This window comes from Centroberyx gerrardi, chromosome 8 (genome assembly GCF_048128805.1).
Source record: "Centroberyx gerrardi isolate f3 chromosome 8, fCenGer3.hap1.cur.20231027, whole genome shotgun sequence".
Lineage (NCBI taxonomy): Eukaryota > Metazoa > Chordata > Actinopteri > Beryciformes > Berycidae > Centroberyx > Centroberyx gerrardi.
In genome coordinates, this window is record NC_136004.1 from 18,726,856 (window position 1) to 18,734,335 (window position 7,480).

The following is a 7,480-nucleotide window of genomic DNA, read 5'->3' on the forward strand; positions in this document are numbered from 1 at the left end:
GGTAGTGTGCTGTGTGGAGGACTAGAGGCAGCCTCAGAGCCTGGGACATGCTGCTGGGGGCGAGGGGAGGCTGGGAGGGCAGGGAGGGGAGCCCTCCAGGGTCCGGGCTGGGGCGAGATATTCCCCCTGCGCAGCGCAATTGATGTGCCACCTGTATGAAATCCTTAGATTTCCTCTCGGCTTATTTTTGATAGCGCAGTTACTGTTCAGCAAGTCACTGTTCCAACTGCTATTCAGTTGATTCTCTGTTCCACTGCTTTAAAGTTGTAAATCTAGTCTGCGGTCCACTAAGTCTTTCTTGGAAAAAAGATCAATCTGCATGAACAAAGATTAGGCAAAAAAATAACAGCAATTACTATGTGTGTGTATTCCGGCATCAAACCTGATTTTCCACTTTCCTAATTCTTCCTAAATTGTTTGTGAAATGTTTACTTTCTTTCTTGGCTGCTCCAGTGTGGCCCTTGTATTTCCAGACAGTTGCTCAAATAAAAATTCCCAAAATAAAAAGTTCACTGATATCCAGCGGGAAAGTCTGCCATGTGTAAAATTCCACAGAAATCAAATAAGGTGCACCGCAGTGTAGGCTACTACCTGTCTGTTAGATGAGCAGCTACACTCCACATGTGCAAGAAAGCATTTTCAGATTTCGCTCTGAGCAGGAAAAAGATCCAAGACTTTAAGTGGAACGTTGGTCAATCCAAGTACATGTCAGGTAATCCCTCTGTCTTCTTCTCTTCCCCTGCTCCTCTCGCTCTCTCCTCATCTCTCTCTCTCTCTCTCTCTCTCTCTCTCTCTCTCTCTACCCCCGAATGACTCCACCTTCACAGAGCATTGAGGTGACGGTCTGGGGGGCAGAGCGGACTCTCTCTCTCTGAGTCAGAGTTGTTCTCCTCCTCTACGTTGGTTCGTTGATATGAGGACTCCTGGTCTGATCTCCTCACCTGAAGGGTGATCACAGAAAATGACTGTCTGAGAGGTTGTGTGAGTGTTTTGTGTAGCTGGGTGACTCTGGTAGCTATTTGATCCCTCCCTCCCTTTCTCAACTCCCCCTCTCACATATGGGAGCAAGTACTGCTCCATGTGTGTGTGTGCGTGTGTGTGTGTGTGTGTGTGTGCGTGTGTGTGTGTGTGTGTGTGTGTGTAATTGTGTGCGTATGCATGCCTACATGCAAGCAAATCTAACTTATGAAAGTGGGTGGTGGGAGTGAGAGGAGATATCAGGGTTTATCTGTGTAGATGCTCCAGGGCAGGAAGAAATCTGGTAGTATTTGGCCAAACCTTACAGCTACAGATTGTACTGCTGATTTCTCTATTGGTTAATCAAGGCGTGATCCTGTTTTTATTGTATATGGTTGAAAACTTTTGCGCGGGATAGTGCCAATGTGTCTAGCTGTATTTGTATATGTAGTTGTATGTTTATTTGTGTGTTTTGCGTATGTGCACGTGCCTGCATGCTTGACTGTAAAGGAGATAAGTAACACAAATTGAAATGGACCCACTTGTTACTCATTAAGATGTGATAAGTCTGACAAGTGGGGATCCTTCTCTATCTCTTCAGATAAAAATCATATAAAGTTACTACAGCCGGTTCCAGTGTGGATGCAGGCTTATCGTGGGCATCTCGCCGAGGCCTCTCTCTTTCCCTCACGCTCCTCTATCGTAGTGTTTTATCTCTCCTGCGGTGCTGTAATGCAATGAAGCTCTCCAGTTTCACTCACCAGACCGCTGCCTTCCTCTGTGACTCAGGTGTCTGAGTGGCCAGCAGCCAATGAGACTCTTTTACAAACCATGCATCATTGTCCCTCAAGGCAATGAGAGGCACCGAACGGACAATGTTATAGTAGACTAGACAATATTGTAAGTGCACTGCATGTACAAAATTAATAATTACTGTGTTTATGAAGCAGACTGATGAGGGGAATCATTATCCCTTATTGATTTCCCTTGTTAAATCTATACCAATCACAAAGGAGGAGATCTAGATAAAGAGAAGCATTTGATTTTTAAGCTTTGAGGCAATTGAGATGTGGATTGTGCAACACTGATTGAACATTCAGTGTATGTCTTTAAATGGATGCGTCAATATCAGCCTTATAAATAGCATGGCAAGGATCACAGCAATTACATTTTTTTTAAACAAACCAGCGTGGCAAACAGAACTTGTGCTGGTTGTGTAAAACTCACTTCTTATCTATATTTCCCCTGATCCCAGCTTTCTCATCTCTTTAATGTTGGGGCCTGTCCTGCTCCTCGCTTTCTCTCCCGCTCCCCCTAAGTCCTACTTTTTAGTGCCTGCTTTAATGTCTGTCAACGATCTACGACCAGAGCGGCAGTCTGGTCTTAGGTCTGGTCTTAACTTAGCTGCCGGGCTTTATCTGGGGGTACAAACAAAGCAATCTTATCAGCGCTTCCTTTGTGGTGTCCCTTCCCACTGTGATAACCTGAATCAGTGCAGAGGAGGCAGGGCCGGGAGGAGCAGGCATCATTTGTATTGATTAATGTTGCTGCAGTAATAGCGGTATAATAGTGCTTCTGGATTTATTTGGGTTATTAAAAATGACCTCCAGTGAACCTAAATTGGATCAGACCTGTATTTTATTAATTTCTCTATCTAATTTGCTTTCTTCTCTTTCATTATATTTGCTGCTTTAGCCTGACAACATTGTCTGTGTTTACTTAACTTGGTGAGGTTATCTACATAAAACCAATTTGGGTTTTTCTTTCTTCACCTGCGTGTCATTGAATGTTTTACTGTCTAATGTGTGTCCCAACGTCTGTGTTCTTACTGTGCAAATAAATACTAAATACCAAAAATGCAAAATGCAAAAAAAGTCCATCATAACAAGTCAGTTAATCTAGTATTGAGTCCTTACATTATATTTCTCCAAAAACAAGTGAAAACTGAAAATTGTGAAAATCTGCCAAAGAGGTGAGATCATTTCACTTGTTTCCAGTGCAGTTTGACTTGTTTCAGCAATTTTCAAGACTCAACTGAATGTCTTGAAATAAGACAGATCACCCGTCTAGGATCAAGATAATGTCACTTGAGCCAGGAAATTTTTGAAACAAGCTAATGTGCCTTGGAAACAAGTGAAATTATCTCAACCCACTGGCAGATATTTTCACTTGTTTTCAGAAAAAACAGAAGACGGACTTGTCAAGATGGACATTTTTTGCAGTCTAACTTTTTCAGTAAATCCTCCACTCACTCTTCTATTATTTGCTGTAGCACTATGCCTTCCAGAGACAGTATGAGAGCTAATATAACATTCCTCCTCTGACAGTTAGGACCCATCTATATTTACCGCCCTGTTACATCAGGAACCTCTTTGAAAATATTTCACATTGGAAGCATGACTCTTCTACTATCCGGTCTCTGGGGTACAGATCATCTTTCACAGCAACATGAAGAATAAAAAACTATGAAGATATACCCTCAGCTCTTAGTGTTCTTTCCACTAAGACAGTAATGTACTTTGTAGGTACCTCAGAGGGATGTGGGCCTGCAATGATGCTGAGAGACTCGAAAGATTTGCAGGATTTCTTTAGAGGCCAAGGAGCAAATTCTTTGTAAATGTAACCATGCCTGTGTTTGTTCTTCTAAACGCAATATAAGTGAGATTTGGAGGGACTGGAGATGGTCTCATCTCCCTCCACGTTCCACAGCTTTAGCTTTTACTGTATCTTTATAGATCTATCTCTCTGAATTGCATTTCAAAGTTCAAAACAATAGGCAATAGAACAGACAAATGTGCTTCTGATCCCTCGCTACAGGCTGTGGCTCTAGCTGGGTTCTTATGCTATTCCCAAAAACAAAAACATAATTACAATAAAGGCAATGAAAAGTCAAATACCGGAAATTTATATGCATCAGCAGAGATTTTATTTCACACAATGGCACTTGCCAAAAAGGAAAACGATTCAAGGCAAAACACACAGAATGATTCCTTTTATCCCTCTGGTTTAAATGTAAGAATCAGCCGGTTGACTGCTAGAACAAGCTCTTCTTTTTCTGCATTTATCCTTGGCAATGCAGTAAAAATGTCAATGGTTATCAAGTGATCTTTTGGTGTATATCCAGGCTCAGAGGCTGTTACTGTGCTGATCTTAACTCATTTATTTAGATTTTTACATTTACAGTTTATTATTTGTATAGCACCTTCTCAAACAGAGAAACAAGCTAGGAACAAAGTGGGATAAAAAGGCAAAAACAAACAGCACCTGTAAAAATTGTCATCAATCAAATAAAAAACATAAACCCAGCCTGCAGCGGGGGTGATAGTCTTGCCACAAGTCCTGGTGTACTGTTGGTGTATTCTATATTGGGTGTTAAGAGTAAAAGCCTGTCTGCATAAATCAGTTTTCAAGAATCAACAACATCATCAGCTCTGACATCATCTGGAAGTGAGACAGAGATCCACAAAAGTGAATGGTATCCTATAGCAAAGTTTGACATAAAAAAAAACCAAATACCTAACATTGTATTCAACAGTTGCTATATTTACATTCAATTTGATTTTCTGTGATATTTAAAGTGGTAATCTCTGAAATCGTCTTTCGTTTTTATTTTGGCAACATCTTCGGCGATCAGCTGTCATTGCTGTAGTGTTTTCTGCACTTCCCAGAGATCACCTGTCAATCAAACAGTGAGTCCAGTACTGTCTAGTCTAGTCTAGTTTATTTGTATAGCCCTTTATCACAAGCATGTCTCAAAGGGTTTTACATAGCATCATATACAGTACATGTCATATACATACTACATCATCATATACATCCTATACTATGTCATGTTGTACTGCAATGTCTTTTTCCTTGGGCTTTCTGTTGATGAAGTTTGAATTTCTGTAGGTGGCGCTCTTTTCTTTGTCTGTTCAGCCATGGAGGCTATCACTGCTCATATACTGCCCAGTTCTTCTTCTATTTATTCCAAACAAACCGTTGTTGCTGCTGCTGCTGAAAAAATAAAACTTATCACAGAACACACAACAGAAAATGTAACAAATTTAAAAGCTTTCATGAACTGAATATGTCGGAGACAGAAAGTAGCAAAAAGGACATTTAATCATATGAAAATGTTGCAGATTATTACTTTAACTTTACATTTATTGCAGTGCATGAATAAAAGCATTTTACAAGCGTGATCTGACATCTGAGAAGTTATCATTTAAGCGTAATTTACTCAATCAATCCATATCCAACATATTTTTGGATCCGAGTTTCTGAAATATCTTGTGACAGCAGGTGGATCCAACCCTGAACACCATGCACTCTGTTGTTCTGTGTCTGTTTACAATGTCAGCATTAACAAGTTCAACTGTGGAAAAACCATATCCACCTTAGTCACATCATGTGTGTCTGATTTTGTTTGGCCTAACTGTGAGCGTATTGGCCCCTCCCTCTTGAACACTATCATTAAGCAGATGTTTTACAAAGAAAAGCACCTCACTCAGAGTTACTTAAGCTCATATCCGTATGTGGTCTATGAGGGAATCAAACGCACAACTCACAAACAACCGAACTGACCTATGGGAACCATGTGTGTGTCTCCGTCTGTGTTCCCCGGGGCCCGCTCTGTGTGTGCTGGGTCAGAGGAGGCCGAGGCTTTAATAAAGGAACAGGCCTGGTGCAGGGATGCCAGTCTAACTGCCTGGGGACGTGCAGCCTGATGGGGTCCAGATGAGAGCCACCAGACTGGACTTCTTGCTCCAAACCTCCAACCAGTTGGTACACGGATTACGGATCCACTACATTCCTCCCCAAGCCACTCTCTGGGTTTACACTGGGATTTGATAGGTAAGCAGTCAGATTAAAGTAACATTCTCCTTTAAAGAGACTTTAAAGCTTCTCATAGATCACAGGAAAATGTGTTACCTCATGTTACAAAGAGATACTTTGCAAACATATGCTTGGCTTGTACCGGAGGCTCTTTTTTTCTGTTGGTCATCAAATGTAAATATTTAATGTGTCCCTGGCCGTTGTGTGGAGGGGTGTCTGGTAACCTAGATGAGGTTGCTCTTTCCTGCCTTATGGTGAGCAATAGATGTTTGTCATGTTATCTTTCCCATCCTGCACAGGCACTTACATCACCCCCCTTCTGCTGAGTGTCAGTTTCAGCAGGGCAGAGGAATTTACTTACAGGTCAGACATTGGATCAACTGATCCGCATTGAACTGTCCTCAGGCTTCCTCGGGGCAACATGAGGTGACGATGCAGTAAATATTACAACAAAATATTATAGTAGAATTACCATAACAAGTGGTATGATAGACACAACAAGGACTCCTGAACGAGGAAATAAAAAAATGTCAACAGTGTGCTATCTTGGTCATAAAAAATGCATTTTATATCATTGATTGTGATAATGGGAGAAATCAGATGAGATCTGATTTAAGAAAATGCTGTTTTTTTTTCTTGCTAATTTCCCTTTCATGAGTACTCTGCTCTACTGGCATCATCATCTTCATCTAGGCTTCAACCAGGGAATGTATTGTGGTGTCAAGACTAGAGGTAAGCTGGGGACACAACACATTTAAAATCAGAAATAGCACGAGAACTGAAAAGATGAAAAGGAATCATGTTTATTTGACTTCCCTCCCTGGTGAGGCTAAAGCCACTGCAAAGTCATAGAGGCATTTTCAGATATTCTCAGGTTTTTCATGAACATGAGCTCCATAAACGCTGACTGTCCCACGCTTAATATGGACTGAAACAATACAGTAATCCACATACTTTCCCTGGCCTCCTCATGGAAAAAAGTGTCATATCCACTGCGTATGATTAGGGTTAACAATTAAGAGGGAAAAAAAACGAGATTCTTTCCGTTGTGCAATTACAACTCGGACACAAACACGAGTAGCAGGTTTCAAATGAACCAACACACAGTGACATAACATAGAACGAGAGATGTGGTTAGGTAATGCAACTGGATGGAGTTTGCTTCGTCATGATAACACACACACACACACACAAACACACACTGCATTGAGGACATGATGCTCCACATTGGCCCGGTGTCCTGTTACTCCTTCCATTACTGCTGACTAACTCTTGGTCTGGGTTGAATGACAGCAGCGGGATGCGTGGAGCGGAGCAGCGTCCGTTCGTGTCGGGTTTTCTGGCAAAGAGGAGCCTGGGAAATCTGGGCCAGCTGAACCTGATCCCTGAAACAGAGCCTGATGCTGCGGATTCTGGTGTTACACATCTAGTAGCATCTGGCATTCGCAGGTGAGAATGACCCTGTCGACCTGAAGGGTCAGGATGCAAAACACCGAGGGGGCAGAGGAGTGCATCGCAGCTAGGGAACATTAGCTGTTTTCGTTATTTTTGTTATTGATTTGTTGTCTTTTTGGCATTTTTGCATTTATTTGACAGTTTATCAGTGAAGAGAAACATTAAGGTTGGGGGAGAGAGAGGGGAATGACACGCAACAAAGGTCTTAAGTCTAGTGCTGAAATGATTAGATGATTAAAGGATAAGTTCA